Below are 15,435 nucleotides of genomic sequence, written 5' to 3' on the forward strand. Positions count from 1 at the left end.
CCCTTGTAAACTTTGCAACTGATGTAATGAAGATAGAGGGGGAAAATTCATAATAGCTTCCACCTTAAGGGGATCGATCTGGATCCCTTCCTTAGATATGACAAACCTTAAGAGATGACTAGATTCGATGCAAAAGACACACTTATGCGGATTAAATCGAATATTGTAGTGTCGGCAACAAAGAAAGATCCCTCGAGGGTGATCAAGATGGTCGAGATGCTTAGCATAATGTGTTGGCAAGTCATCGAGATATGGTTGAATGATATGATTAATATCATGAAAGGCATCAGACATTGCTCGTTGGAAGGTAGCGCCAAAATTATTTAGACCAAAAGGGATTTTTTTGTAAGCAAAGTTTCCCAAAGGACAAATAAAAGCAGTTTTGTGTTGATCGGTGGGAAGAATGTTAATCTGGTTATATCCAAAAAACTATCCATAAAGGGAAAAATCCACTCTCGACACATTTGTCAATGATTTGATCTATAAAGGGAGTTAGATAATTATGTTCAAGACATGCTCAATTGATATCATGATAGTCAACACAAACACAACTAGTCCCTTGTTTCTTAGTCACAGGAACAATATTCGAGACCCAATATGTCAATGGAATAGGATAAATGAAACCATGTTTAAGAAGTTTTCAATTTATGAGCAGTGTGTACATGTGGACCCATCCAAGATACAAGTCATTTTGGATTGGCCAACCCCAACCACTCTAACAGAGCTCCGCAACTTTTTGGGTCTTCCAAATTTCTACCGTAGGTTCGTGTTGGGTTTCTCTCATATCACTTGGCCTTTAAGTCAAGTCACCAAGGGCAGAGCGAAAGCAAAGTTTTTTTGGTCGGAAACCCAACAACAAGCATTTTCTGAGTTGAAGAATCACCTCTATTCTGCACCAGTGCTTACATTACCATACCTGCAACAACCATTTGAGATTGAGACACATGCCTCTGTTTATGCTATTAGTGCAATTCTTACTCAGCATGGGAATCTAGTTGCTTACCACAGTGAGACAAAGTCCGAAAGTACCCCACTTACGACAAATAAATGTATTCCATTGTGCAGGCCTGCTGTCAATGGAAGTATTACATTTCGGGGAAGGAAATGGTCATCCACATAGACTACCGACCTCTACATCTCATACAAACATAAGGGAAGTTGTAGAACGATCACCATCAGAAATGGTCCACCTATTTGCAACATTTACATTTTAAAATTAAGTATAAGAAGGGAAGCACCAATAATGTTGTTGATTTTCTTAGTGAACCACCCGTCATGACACTGATCACTACGCTCGACTGTTGTGGGCACGAGACATCAGGGTGGCCGCATATTTATAAGAGAGATCCAGAGTTCGACAGCATATACTAGACACTCCTGAAGGGAAGCAAGTTCCAAATTTTCACCTTCAGGATGCACTGTTATGCCACTTGGGACACATTTGTATTCCTTCAAGTGAGCATTCCAAGATGATTTGGGAGGCGCATTATAGTCGGGTCGGTGGACATTTCGAAGTAGAGAAAAGAGTGGCTATATTGTAGAAGTATTTTTATTGGCCGAAACTTCGTCAGGATGTTGGGAAGTACTTTAGATCATGCAACCCTTGTGCCATTGTAAAACCAACCATCAAGAGGAAAGGCCTGTATACTCCTCTACCTAATCCTAGTTGGCCTTGGGATTATGTCTCCATGGGTTACATGTTGTGCCTTCCTTCTACTAAGAATGACAACATTTGCATTTTCATGGTCGTCGACAGATTCTCTAAGATGGCCATCATGGCGGCCTACAAGAAGAATATTACAACAGAGGCCACTGCTAAGCTCTTATTTGAGCGAATATGGGTACACTTTGGGATCCCACAGTCCATTGTCTCAGATTGGGACAAAAGATTCCTGAGTTCATTTTGATCAAGTCTCTGGTCGATGCTGGATACAAAAATTACTAAGTCCATGACTTTCCATCCCCAAACTGATGGCCAAACATAGGTTGTCACAAGGATGATCATACACATTATGCACATGTATAACTTGAAGAATCCACACACATGGGATGAAAGTCTCCCCCCTATGTCCAACAAAACTACAACAGAGCTCTCCACAGCTTAGGAGGCCACAACCCCTTTCAGGTAGGGCTGGGATTTTAGCCATTATGCCCCATTGATGTGGCCATACCATTTGCAGCCACTCAGGTAGATTTGTCTCACGTTTAGTCTGAAGCTGAAAGGGATAACAACTTCATTGAGCACATTCAACACATCCATTAGCAGTTCCGTGATATATGAGACAGAGCCAATGCTAAGTACAAGTAGCGCCATGATTAGTATCGAGTTTTGCACAAGTTCCAGGTGGGTGACAAAGTTTGACTACATTTGAAGGAGTGCCTTGCTAGACCCCACCGCAAGCTTTGCTCGCTCTAATATGGGCCATACACCATCACCAAGGCTGTTGGTGACAATGCTTTCGAGCTCAACATCCCATCGTTCCTTGGTTTGCACCTAATGTTCAATGTAGATTGCCTTCTGACATACTTTCCACCATTATTGGACACATCTGACATTGCAGAAAAACTCACCAACAAATCTAAACCTGGATTGCATGGAACATGCCACAACTGATCAAATCATGGACATACATATCAAGAACACTCGCCAACAAAGGATACATCTATATCAAGTTGTCAAAGTAGGCCAACTCCTTCATTAGGGCAAGTGTTTCATTAGGGACCAGGTTCAACAAAAATTTCCTCACCTCGTGGAGCCTCTAAACGCAATGGTGTTTTTGGGAAATTAGTGTCTTGTCGAACGACTAACCCTCTAGGTTTGGTAGCTAACCTAGAAACAACAGTTAAAGCAATTCAATATCTTTCCTATGAGTGACAAATAAGAAAGATATTATGAAAGACCAACTTGTAACTTTCGCTTGAATCCTCGCTTGATCTCCCTCTCCTTTGGCCGATCCCATAACTCCTCCCCGTACTTAACATGCTTGGAGAGTACCTGCACAGCTATAGAAACAAAGACTTGTCAAAGCATAATGCTCCATCATAGCATAAACATCATAGAATCAGAAATATCATAAACAAATGAATGCATTTACAGTTAACATAATCAATTGGGAAAAATCTTGAAGAAATTTATTGATATCAAGGACAATTACAACCCATAAGAACTTTGATCTAGCGCCATACTCCTAGCTTCAAGCCTTCTTCACCTCATGAATCAACAAGAATACACCAATAATATCACAATGCTCTCACCTTAAAATTGAAACTAGCAGCACTTCCTTACAACTCAGAATAATTCAACCTTTTGATCTCTTGGATGGGAGATCCTTTAATAAATGATTGAAAGAGGGTGATTCATCAATGGGGATGATGAATGCCATTCCATTTGTTGAAATTAGTTCCACAAGAGAGGGGAATTGGAGATGGTTTCCTAGTTCCTTTGGTCATCCTTGGGCGAGTTCAGAGAGGCAAGTGGCACAGGAGAAGTTTCTAGAAGATTCCATGAGCAACCAACTCACAAACTGTCTTGGAATTTTGTCCAACCTCGCCCATAGCACTTACTAAAGGGCCAAACTACGATGCATCTCACTTAGACAGTGTAGCAGGTGAGATGCATCTCACCCTAACACAAGGCTTTCAGATATGGTTCAGTTTACGCACTTTCTGGATGATTTATGAGATGGAACTTTTGGGGAATAAGGCATTCAGATGACTAAGCTTCTTTAGGGTAAAAAACAAATCTTTTAGGGGTTTATGAGCCCTAATATCATCAACATATGATTTTGGGGTTGATGTGCCCAAATATGTCTATAACAGTTGCCACCTAAAGCATGAGGTCATAAATGTTCATGTCGGGTGAAATGCTTTATCATGAGGATCAGAAGCTTCGAACTGGAAGGTGACTTGCATAAATTACAATACAATACATCATGATAATATGATTTTTCATGAACTAGCTGAGGGAGGCATTCCCACGCTCAACTTTATAATTTTTCATTTCATGTACATAGATCAGATAGTCGTCTACAGATACAGACTTGTGATTCTACAGATATAGAGATAATCCATGATTAGGATGACCATCTATGTAGAGCCTTTGTACATTTGATGTTTTTGTATCCCTGAATATATCGCAGCCCAGATGGATGAAACTAGATCTGGGGTCTTCAAACTCGTTCAATCTTCGCTCGATGTACAAGTCAAACCATGTGAAGAGATGTTCTGAGGTCGAACATGGAAAGACATCACCTGATTACCAGCCAATGATGTGAGCTGTTAACAGACATGAGAGGGATCACCGATAATGATAATGATCCTCAAGGTACTACAATACATTTCACGTGGTGTGAATACATGATCCGATGTCGAACACCACGCAAAATCTTTCGGTCGAAGGCCATTGATGTCAACCTGTTGTCGGAAGAGAGAAACTTGCCATTGATGTAAACAAGCTTCAAAGCACTGGAAGAGTGTTTCTAAGTCAACTTCTTGGATAATGAGCTGATGTCGACAGGAAGTGACTCGTCATAGGAGGGCCTTGATGTATCCCACATCTACACCACGAAATGAAGCAAATGATTTCTGGAGGTGACAATGAACTGACGACACAAGGTCCAGGAATGACGGTCATGAAAAATGAAGGTTAGAGGTATTGCAATGTATGAGACATTAACTGGATGACTTCTCTTGAACATATCGGTGACACTGCGATGAATTGATAGCGTTAACCCCAAAGATGGATGGTATGAAATACCAATGGTATTATGACCAGTGAATGGAATAACCCAACCCAACTCAATCATGGAGATGAAGTGAAAGTGTCATGTTCAAGAGTGACTTGCTACCATAAATTCTTCAAGATTTTTCCCCTTTTTCCTCAGTCATTGCTGACCAGTACCTATTTATTTTTTATCAAGCTTGAGGAGGATAACATATGCTTGTTCTATATTTCGCACTTTGGGCAAACCCATCACTACTTGATGTTTTAACGAGTCTAGCGACGGTGAAACTCGGTCTTGTCTAGATGGACAAGTTTGTCGCTATTATTTTAACGAGTTTAACGACAAGGATAAATCGGTCCATTTCATGTTTAGAGAGTTTGAAAAGAGACGAAAATAAAACTCTGTAAGCTCTTTTTCATAAAATAATCCCTCAAGTCCGAAAAAGGATAAAATAATGCCCTAGATATGTCGTTTCCAATACTTTAACGAGATGGAAAAGACAAGCGCTTGACAATCTTTTCTTATTTAGAGAGTCTGAAAAGAGTTTAAGGAGGACTCCATTTTGAGGAACGAGTGGTGTCTAGGGTAACAACTGGTTCTGGTGATGTTGGAACTTCTCAAAACATGTTTATTGATGTGATGAGGCTGGCTAATAAGACCACTCATTGCAACTGTTCCTCGAAAAGGGTAAACAACCAAGTAAAAGCGTATGATCGGCCGAAGAGATGGTGGTGATGGAATGATACCAAGGCTCATATGATAAAAGAGGTTGATAGAATGGCAATCACAAGGGTTGAAAATTGAAAATGGGTTCATTTTTAGACAAGCTTGAACCATAGGGAACTATTCTTGGATTCAGTTTCATGTTTACACAAGCTTGAAACGACAAACTATGCTTGGATTTAGTTTCATTTTTACACAAGCTTAAAATGAAAAACTATGCTTGAATTGGTTTACATGCCTCCAGCATGATGAAAAGGAGAGTCTTCGGTAACCAGATGGAAGTCGTTGAGGTGAAGCCGGACAGTTATCAAACATCTCTTTGGCTTCGTCCAGATAGACAAAGGTGAATGGGGTGATTCCCTTCACATAACCTACAGGGAAACTTAACGTTACCACTAAGTGCATCGTTGCTCCCTCAGCTTCATTACATTCACCTAGGTAGACTATTCATGGCTATCAGGTGGATGGAATGAAGGTTCTTTTATGAGATCAAGTGAAAGGCTTGACTGGGATTTTACGAGATCTAATCAAAGACTCAACTTAGATCTTGGGACCTTGTTTCACTTTTTAATGAGCTTGACACAAGACAAGGAACTATGCTCAAATTCCTTGTTTCATTTTTTAACAAGCTTGACACAAGACAAAGAACTATCCTCATAGACCCTTGTTTCATTTTTTAACAAGGTTATCATAAGACCAAGAACTATCCTTAAACCTTTGTTTCAACTTTTAATGAGATTGACACAAGACCATGAACTATCCTCGGGCCTGTTTCATTTTTTAATGAGGTTGACACAAGACAACGAACTATCATTGGAGCCCTTGTTCATTTTTTTAACGAGGTTGAAACAAGACAAAGAACTATCCTCGGACTCTTGTTTCATTTTTTAATGAGGTTGACACAAGACAATGAACTATCCTCAAACTCCTTATTTCATTTTTTAATGAGGTTGACACAAGACCACGAACCATCCTCGTAGGTCCTTATCACAACTCATAAAAGGTCATGAAGGAGAGATCTGGTTCTAATGCCCCCAGTACATGATGTACAACATCACTGAATTGATCGTCAGTTGATGTAGGTATGGAACAGGTTGCCACATAATTAACCCATGGCGGGGATGATACCATTGGTACAAAAGGACCATTTAGGGAAGATGGTTGACTAGGAGCTATATTTAGACCGGGAAATGAAAGCTGGTCAACGGTGACAATCCTGCCTTCATGCGGGAAACAAATCACTCGAAAGAGTGTTGAAACAATAGCTCCCATGCCATAAACATAGTTGTGCCCAAGAAGTAAATTGTAATCTAATGGGCTTGGGACTACCATCATGTTTAGATAAATGGTTTTTCCTCCCAAAGTAATAGGTAATTGAGGGAGGATCCCTAACGGTTGACTGGTTCCTCTGTTAAAGCCCAACAGATTCTGTGTAACCAGCACAAGCAGTGGCTAACCAAGTGCTTGCCAAGTAGTTGAGGAAAGGATACTCACTGATGCACCTTCATCTATAATAGTGCCAGATACAATCATTTTACAAACTTGTACTATGATCTGGAAAGGCACATAAGAAGGAAGGCAGAATCTTGCCAGTCGATTCCAATCAAAGGAAGTGACTAGACTACTTGGAGGGGGTACCGTAGAAATGGGAGAATTAACCCCTTGAGTCACGAGAGTGGGAGGATTTTCCTCCTGTCTTGATGGAAACGTAGGATTGCCCCCAAGCTCATTTGAATATGAGGAAACAAAAAGAACCTGAGTGGTATGGTGTTCACTCTTTTTGGAAAAGGTACGATTTACTAAAGATGAAATCGGGTCAACTATTGCCTCGACCTGTTGATTTGGTCGGGTATAGACTCATAGGATTCACTTTCAGAGAGAGTGGGTTCAATCGACGGTTGATTTTGGTCAGTCGGTTCATCAACTAGTGAAGGATTTAGGGAGAGTTTCCTGTAACCAGATGGAAGTCGCTACGGTGAAGCAGGATGGTTATCCAACAATTTCTTGGCTTCATCCAGATAGGGACAAAGGTGAATGGGGTGATTCCATTCACATAATCTACATGGAAACTTAACTTTTCCCTTCTTTCCATGAACTTTACTATCACTAGTTGATGGTATGTCACCAACATGATCTTGAAAAGTTGATGACACAGGATGATGTGAACGGGAAGACCATTCTTCTAAGATTTGAGGAATATCAGGACAACTTCGAAGAATATGGTTTCCCTGCACAAAGTTTGCATGGATATTGAACTTTGTGAGGCTTGACGGGTAGTTTATCATCAGATGTTGCATTCAAAGAAATGGTTTCTTGGTTGTCCCTTTGCTGAATTTGCTTCTTCTTCTTCTTCTTCCCTTTCTTCTTCTTCTTAGCCACCCGGTTACTAGTACCAATACTTTCACCAAGTGAAGAGGAAGAAGGGGAGGAAAAAACAAACGAGGAAGAAGGCAAAGGGTCAACTAAAGGATCAACTGGAGGTTGATTTTTTCCAGTTGGAGGTGTACTTGATTGCGGAGAAATCACGACATTTTGAACCAAGGAGGTTGAAAACAACCAGATTAGCAAGCCAATGGTAAATCCCGGAAGGGACAATGTAGCCATATAAGGAGCACCAATATTTTCGAAAGAAGGAAAAGGACTAGGATTCCCATCAAAAGGAATTCCTTGATTGGTGGAATCTGGCTTTGTTGCCATATGTTTCAACTTAAGATCAAGTAAGGAATAGGGATGTTATTCGCGGTCAATTAATTTTAACGACACTTTAGACGCAACTTTGCTTTTTCAGTTTTAAAGAGTCGATAAAAAGCCAAAGATGACTATAGTCGCCTTCGATTTTTAATTAGCCTGAAAGGACAAGTGCTCAGATGATCCTTATACTTTTAGAGAGTCGAAAAGGAACGAAAGTGACTACTCTGGAGAATCTAGATAAAAAGGTTTACTAGACCAATCGCAAAACTTCAATATACACCTTGGTGATAGGTTAAAGAGAAATTACCAAGGACTTTACGTATGAGAGTCAATCTTCTCGAATGATGTGTTCAGTGCATTGGGATCGATAAGGCGACAAACTCGATTTCCTATGGATAAATGATTTAATCCTATTGGGGTCTCCCACTATATACGTGACGGTACAGGGAGCGCAAGTCCCTATTAGCACTTATCGAATCAAAGAGGTGGAATCACCCAACCTTCAGTGAAAACGACAACCAGTAGGTTTAAAGACGCTGGAACATGTTTCTAGCCTAGGCCTCTAGACGTGTTGCATTAAGTTCCAAAGCGTTGTTAAGTTAATTGAGGTTCATTTTAAGTTGAAATTTCTTAAATATTTGCCTTTGAAGGTTCACCACGTGATGTATGTTCGCAATTCCTAAAATGCAACTATTATGATAAACAAACTTTTGATTTAGTTTGAACGATGAAAACCTTAGCTACTAAAGGATAGAGCAATCAGATCTTTGACAAAGAGCAAAGAGCACATCTAATGCAATTTCCCTAGCTATTCCTATCAAGCATTCACAAATCTTAATATGCACAACGCAAAATGCATGTATTTGTTTTCAACTTTCCTTTATGTGAATGATTCAAGAAAGAAAACTAAATGCAGCAATGATTCGAAATGTTGTACACAAAATGAGAATTTTCGACAATTTTTCTTCAAAGAGAGAAAGGAAGACTCAAAACGAGACTTTTAAACTTGAAGAAATATCTTTTCGACACTTTGAACAAACTCAAATCAATTCAAATGCATCAAAAAGTTTAATCGATAAGCGAAAGAAGGAGGAATTTACGACACTTGACTTTTTTGATGAAAATTGAAGACTTTACGACACTTTTTCTATCAAAAACGACAAATCGATTAACACTACTTTTTGAAAATGGATTTTAAATGAAAACAAAAACACAAAAACATTCACTAATCCTAATCTAAATAGAGGCTGATCTGAGTGATATAAGTTGGGTTCAATGATGAGACATTGTTCATATTCAACAAGCAACCAAACAAAAATGAAAACTAGTCAAAAACCTCAACTCCTAGATGGGAAAATTGAGTTTCAGTCAATCATCACACTTGGCCTCTGCAGACAGTTAGATGCGTCGCATTTTTCTCACTCGGTAAGTGAGATGCATATCAAGTCACAGTGGAAGATAGTGCGATGGTCAAGGAGCGCTTCTGAAAATGGTTTTGGCTCAAATTTGTAGTAGTTTTCAATGGATCAAGTTTGGTTTTGATGAACAATGATAAGAAAAGTATGATGGAATGTCCTAATAGGCTATTGAGATACCAAAAGGGCATCTTGATGCTTTTGCAAGTCAAATTCTCAATACATAAACTAAACCAGAGATTGACTGAAGTAGCATGTATCTACTACGCAATTGTATAACAAGAGTGGTTCAAAAGCTTCCTGGCTAGCTTCAAACTCTGTCTATAGTTCATATAATTCAACATAGAGCAAGAAACAACAAAAAACAATCATCGATACCCAGTATAGTCACCAATTTGTTTCTAGGAGAACTAGTGTCTTGTCGAACGACTAACCCTCTAGGTTTGGTAGATAACCTAGAAACAACAGTTAAAGCAATTCAATATCTTTCCTATGAGTGATAGATAAGAAAGAGATTATGAAAGACCAACCTGCAACTTTCGCTTGAATCCTCGCTTGATCTCCCTCTCCTTTGGCCGATCCCGTAACTCCTCCCCATACTTAACATGATTGGAGAGTACCTGCACAGCTACAGAAACAAAGACCTGAAAAAGCATAATGATCCATCACAACATAAACATCATAGAATCACAAGTATGATAAACAAATGAATGCATTTACAGTTAACACAATCACTTGGGAAAAATCTTGAAGAAATTTATTGATATCAAGGAGAATTACAACCCATAAGAAGTCTGATCTAGCGCCATCCTCCCAGCTTCAAGCCTTCTTCACCTCATGAATCAGCAAGAACACACCAACGATATCACAATGCTCTCACCTCAAAATTGAAACTAGCAACACTTCCTTACAACTTAGAATAATTCAGCCTTTTGATCTCTTGGATGGGAGATCCTTTTATAGATGATTGCAAGAGGCTGAGTCATCAATGGGGATGATGAATGTCATTCCATTTGTTGAAATTAGTTCCACAAGAGAGGGGAATTGGAGATGGTTTCCTAGTTGCTTTGGTCATCCTTGGGTGATTTCAGAGAGGTAAGTGGCACAAGAGAAGTTTCTAGAAGATTCCATGAGCATCCAACTCACAAACTGTCTCGGAATTTTGTCCAACCTCGCCCGTCACACTTACTAAAGGGCCAAACTGCGATGCATCTCACTTAGACAATGTAGCAAGTGAGATGCATCTCACCCTAACACAAGGCTTTCAGATATGGTTCAGTTTAGGCACTTTCTAGATGATTTCTGAGATGGAACTTTTGGGGAATGAGGCATTCAAATGACTAAGCTACTTTAGGGTATAAAACAATTCTTTTAGGGGTTGATGAGCCCTAATATCATCGACATATGAGTTTGGGGTTGATGTGCCCAAATATGTCTATAACAAACAGGGACTATTTCTTCCTGAGGGCATAGGAATGATCCGGGTGTATATTGGTGGCCACCCGCCTATTCCACCTAGACCCCCCATTCAGTTTCATTTGTTTCCTTGTTCATTTCAACATTTACTATTTTTAGCAGTTTTTTCGGGTCCTGAACTTCTGGAGCATTTTTGTCCGCATAAATGACGTATTTTTGGGGTTTGCGGTAGGCCCATATTTATAGGCATGGACATATGATGAATCCTATAGTACTGAGAGAGAGCTTTCCAACAAGGTATCGTATGTGCCAAATAGAGATAATATGACCAAGTTACGACCCCAGGAAGTTGGCTACCCAACTAACCTCAACGGGGCCCACAAACTCTTGGTGTTATGTCTCCGAGGGTAATGGTTTTGGTTATTTAAGGTTTTCTCATGTTTTCCAATTATAAATAGGCTCTTGAGCTTCATTGTAACACAGTTCATAGGCATGTGTCCGCCACATCTCTTCTCAGAGATAAGCTACCATCACCCGAGCTATCTTATTTCCATTCTGTTTGTAAGCATAGTTCATTATTTTTCTATTAATGAAATGAAGTGTTTTTCTGCTGCATCTCTTTGTTTAAGATTATATCTTTAAGTTGTTGTGTTCCTATTTAAGTTTGGATCAAAATCCCATGTTCGTTGGGGTCTTGTGTGGCCGATAGTGTCTTTTGTTGAGGTGCTCCATGGGGACACCATTCTTACTGAGGTTTTGGGTGTGACTGGAGGTTGGTTGGTGATTTTCATTGCAAGGGTCCTTATTTATATTTTTTGTGTTTAGGAGGGGCGGGAGAGATGACACAGCAATATGGCAGGCTACGTCACGATGGGGGGAAACATGGGGATGATGAAGGGAGGGAGCTGAGGGAAGACCTTGTCAAGGGAAAAGAGGTGTTCAAGGTAGAAGACGGGTGAAAAATTGGTCAGGAGATCTCTCTGGGATAGGTGGAGCAGGCCCCATCCTTGGTCTTAGTATCCGAGTAGCTAAGTGAGATTCAGGAGCAGGAGAGTTTCATCAATCGACATTGATATGAAGACAGGCTGGAGTACATAGCCTATTTCAATGCCATCCAATCTAGCCAAGAAGAAATATTGGACTTTATTTCTCCCGTGTGTATGAACTGCCTATGCAATATTGAGGCATGCGTGGAACATTTGGAATTCCATGTAGTTGGTGGAGATGGACCCCCAAAACACCAGGGAGAGGGCAGGGATCACTTGCCATGACTTCTCTTGCCATGCAGTTTGTTGTTAACAATTTTGGGTATGCAAGTGGTATAGTTAATATGGGGATTTTGATGAAAATTTTGTGTCATACTATTGTGAAGATAAATCCCTTCCACGGACACAAGTGATCTCTCTAGCCCAATTAGTGGGTCTAGCAACAAACTGAACAAACTAATGCAGACTTTCCTAGCTTATGTTGAAAAATGCAGAGAGAGAGAAACCTACCTCGCTCTGACGCTAAGCGCTCAATCCTTTGATCATGACCTCGATCTCTTAGCTGTCAGGCTCACTCCTCGCTATTCCTTGCGTCTGAATATCTGTAAGAGATATAAAAAGGCAAAAAGAGATACAAGAGCACACATATCATATATCAAATATAAACTACTTGACAAATCAAGGAGTATCAAGCTAAATGCATAAATATTTACACATTGATAAAAAGTGAACATTAGAGTTATATATTAATGAATAAAAAGAGGAAGCATACAACCATTGCCTTGATGTTGGAGACCTCCTTTTGGGTGGAATTCCAAGTCCAAGCCAAGACTCTTAAAGCACTCCTCCAATTTAGATGGGAAACATTTGGGCATAATCTTAGTATAGGAATGCAAGCAATCAATACCAACCATTTGGGGATGGAGGGGACTTTATTTATAGGAAGGGAGAGAGATTTAGGGATCCACAAAAGAGGGAGGAAGGTCCACATCTCAAGGGGAAGGCCCTTAAAGGTAGGATCAAGAGCTCCAAATGGGAGAGCTTGATCATATCTCTACCCAACAACATCCAACTCGTTGTTCTTGAAGTTTCTAGCATGCAAAGCTTCTCATGCATTTTGGGAAAACCTGTCAGAAGAGGTTTAGCACGAGATTTCATATCAAAACTCGTGGTGGCAGCACTACATCAAAGAAGTGCAACCTGCCATCAACATGGGCAAGCAGTGGAGCAAAGAGTGTTGCTCCTAAAATTTAGGGTTTCAGTCAACCTTCTCCAGAATTGACTAAAGGTAGTTTTTCTTCCATTCTTCAAGGATGTTTTAATGTGTGTTTCATGATGAGTACACTTCACAATTTTCAACATTTTCGTACTTCGAGATGTGGAATAGGAAGTGTGAAAAAATACTATGTAACAGATTCCCCCTAAAGCATGAAGGCATAATAGGGAGTGATGGGTGAAGTGCTTTTCAAGTCAAGGCAAGGACTAGAAAAACACCACCACGAGACCTACAAATCAAGCATATACATATACATATCTGATATCTCTGATATAAACATGCCTAGTGATACATCTCTGAATAGGCATCTAATAATACATGAATCCTTAACATGGATGCAACCATATGAATAGAAGGGATCATGTGCATGGATCCATGGCATGGACACAACCATCGAAATAAAAAGGATCGTATATATGGACCCATGGTATGGTCACAACCATCCATATAGAGGGAAACATGAGTACAATCATGAATAACTCATAACTCCATGCAACCTGGATTTTATCAGATGGAATCTAGGGTCTTGAGCTACATCCCAATCCGATCAATGTATAAATGCTAGGTTGTGAATAGATGTGTTGAAGTTGAACATGATAGAAAACCACCCAATTATTTGTCAATGATGTAAACCGTTAACATGCACGAGAGAAACCACCAATAATGCATATGGATCTCAAGGTACAACACACAATCCATGATTCCAAATAATGAAGCTGAAGTCGAACACCGACATAATCATTTGATCGAAGGCCAATGATGTAAACCTATCGTCAAACGTGAAGAACTTGCCATTGAGACATGCGAGCTTCAAGGTACTGGAAGGGAGTTTCTAGACCATCTTCTTGGATAATGATATGTAGTCTATAAGAAATGGTCCATCGAAGGAGGGCCATAATGTATCCCACATCATAGACATGAAACGAAAGATGTAGTAGAGTAGATAAGTTTGATTCAGTACTGTGGCAGAAAGGTCAAACATTGTATAAGCCATAAAATATTGCAAATGGGACTTCTCTTGAACATATCGACGACACAACTCTGGAGTTTGGAAAAATTTGACTCAACATAGGATCATAGATCATAATGAGAATGCAGTATAACCATATGAGAGGCAAAATGGATTTCCCAAACACAGGAAGGCAAGTGATGAAGTGAGGATAACCCAAACCCGACATGAGCAACAAATAAGTGTCATGTTCAAAAGCAACATGTTGCCTTTACACAAAATACAAGAGATGTTCGCTTTCATTCCTCCCCCACTATTTCTAGTGAGTACCCCATTATTTTTTATCACAAGATTGAAGGGGATAGCATATTCTTGTCGTATAAGTTCATCCTTCGAATGAATCCGTCCTAGTAAGTTTAACGAGCCCTAGGAAGGAGAAACTTGGTCTTGTCACAGTGACAATTTCTATGTCGTTTAAGTTTTACGAGTCCAACAGAGGGGTAACTGGACATCTTTTTCATGTTAAGAGAGTTTGAAAAAGAGGCGAAAAAGAAAATTCCAATAGTCCCTTTTCGTAAATAGTCCCTTGAACCCGAAAAGGTAGAAAACGATATCTAAGAGAACCACTTAGCCATGTTTGACTAAGGTATTCATTTTTCGTTCAATAGTCTATCTCAGTCTGAAAAAGGGTTAAACTTATACTAAGTAGACGTCATTTCATTTACTTTAATGAGTTCAAAACGACAAGTACTCGACGATATTTTGATGTTTCGAGAGTCAAAAAAGAGCTTAAAGATGACTCCACGGGGTGTCCTTTTTCGTTTATTTTTTTTACGATTCCGAAAAAGTGAAAAAATAAAACTCATTGAATCAGTCAAAATTAATCACCGTCACCATGTACCATGACCTGTCACTGCACAAGTGAAACACACATTACCCATTTCGAGGAAAAATATTAAAATATAAGTGAAATATGCCCTAATTTGGTAAAAATATCTTTTAAAAAACTTATAAAAACCCAATAAAGTATAAAATTTTGACCATTTTACCATTCTGTAAATCAGAGAGCACTTTTATCCTATTTTACTCTGATCTTTAGGCAAGGAGTGCGACCAATCTAGGACACCATTCGTCAAGTTTTTTACTAGAGGTAAGAGATTTACCCCTTCTCTCTAATTTAGTTGTAATTTCATGTGTTTTCATAGATAGATTAGGTAGTAAGGAAGGTTTGCAAAATTTTTATGTTGAGGGCGAT

The sequence above is a fragment of the Pinus tabuliformis genome, chromosome 1_2 (assembly GCF_031772625.1).
Source record: "Pinus tabuliformis cultivar Carrire ecotype Pingquan chromosome 1_2, CPIR1, whole genome shotgun sequence".
Lineage (NCBI taxonomy): Eukaryota > Viridiplantae > Streptophyta > Pinopsida > Pinales > Pinaceae > Pinus > Pinus tabuliformis.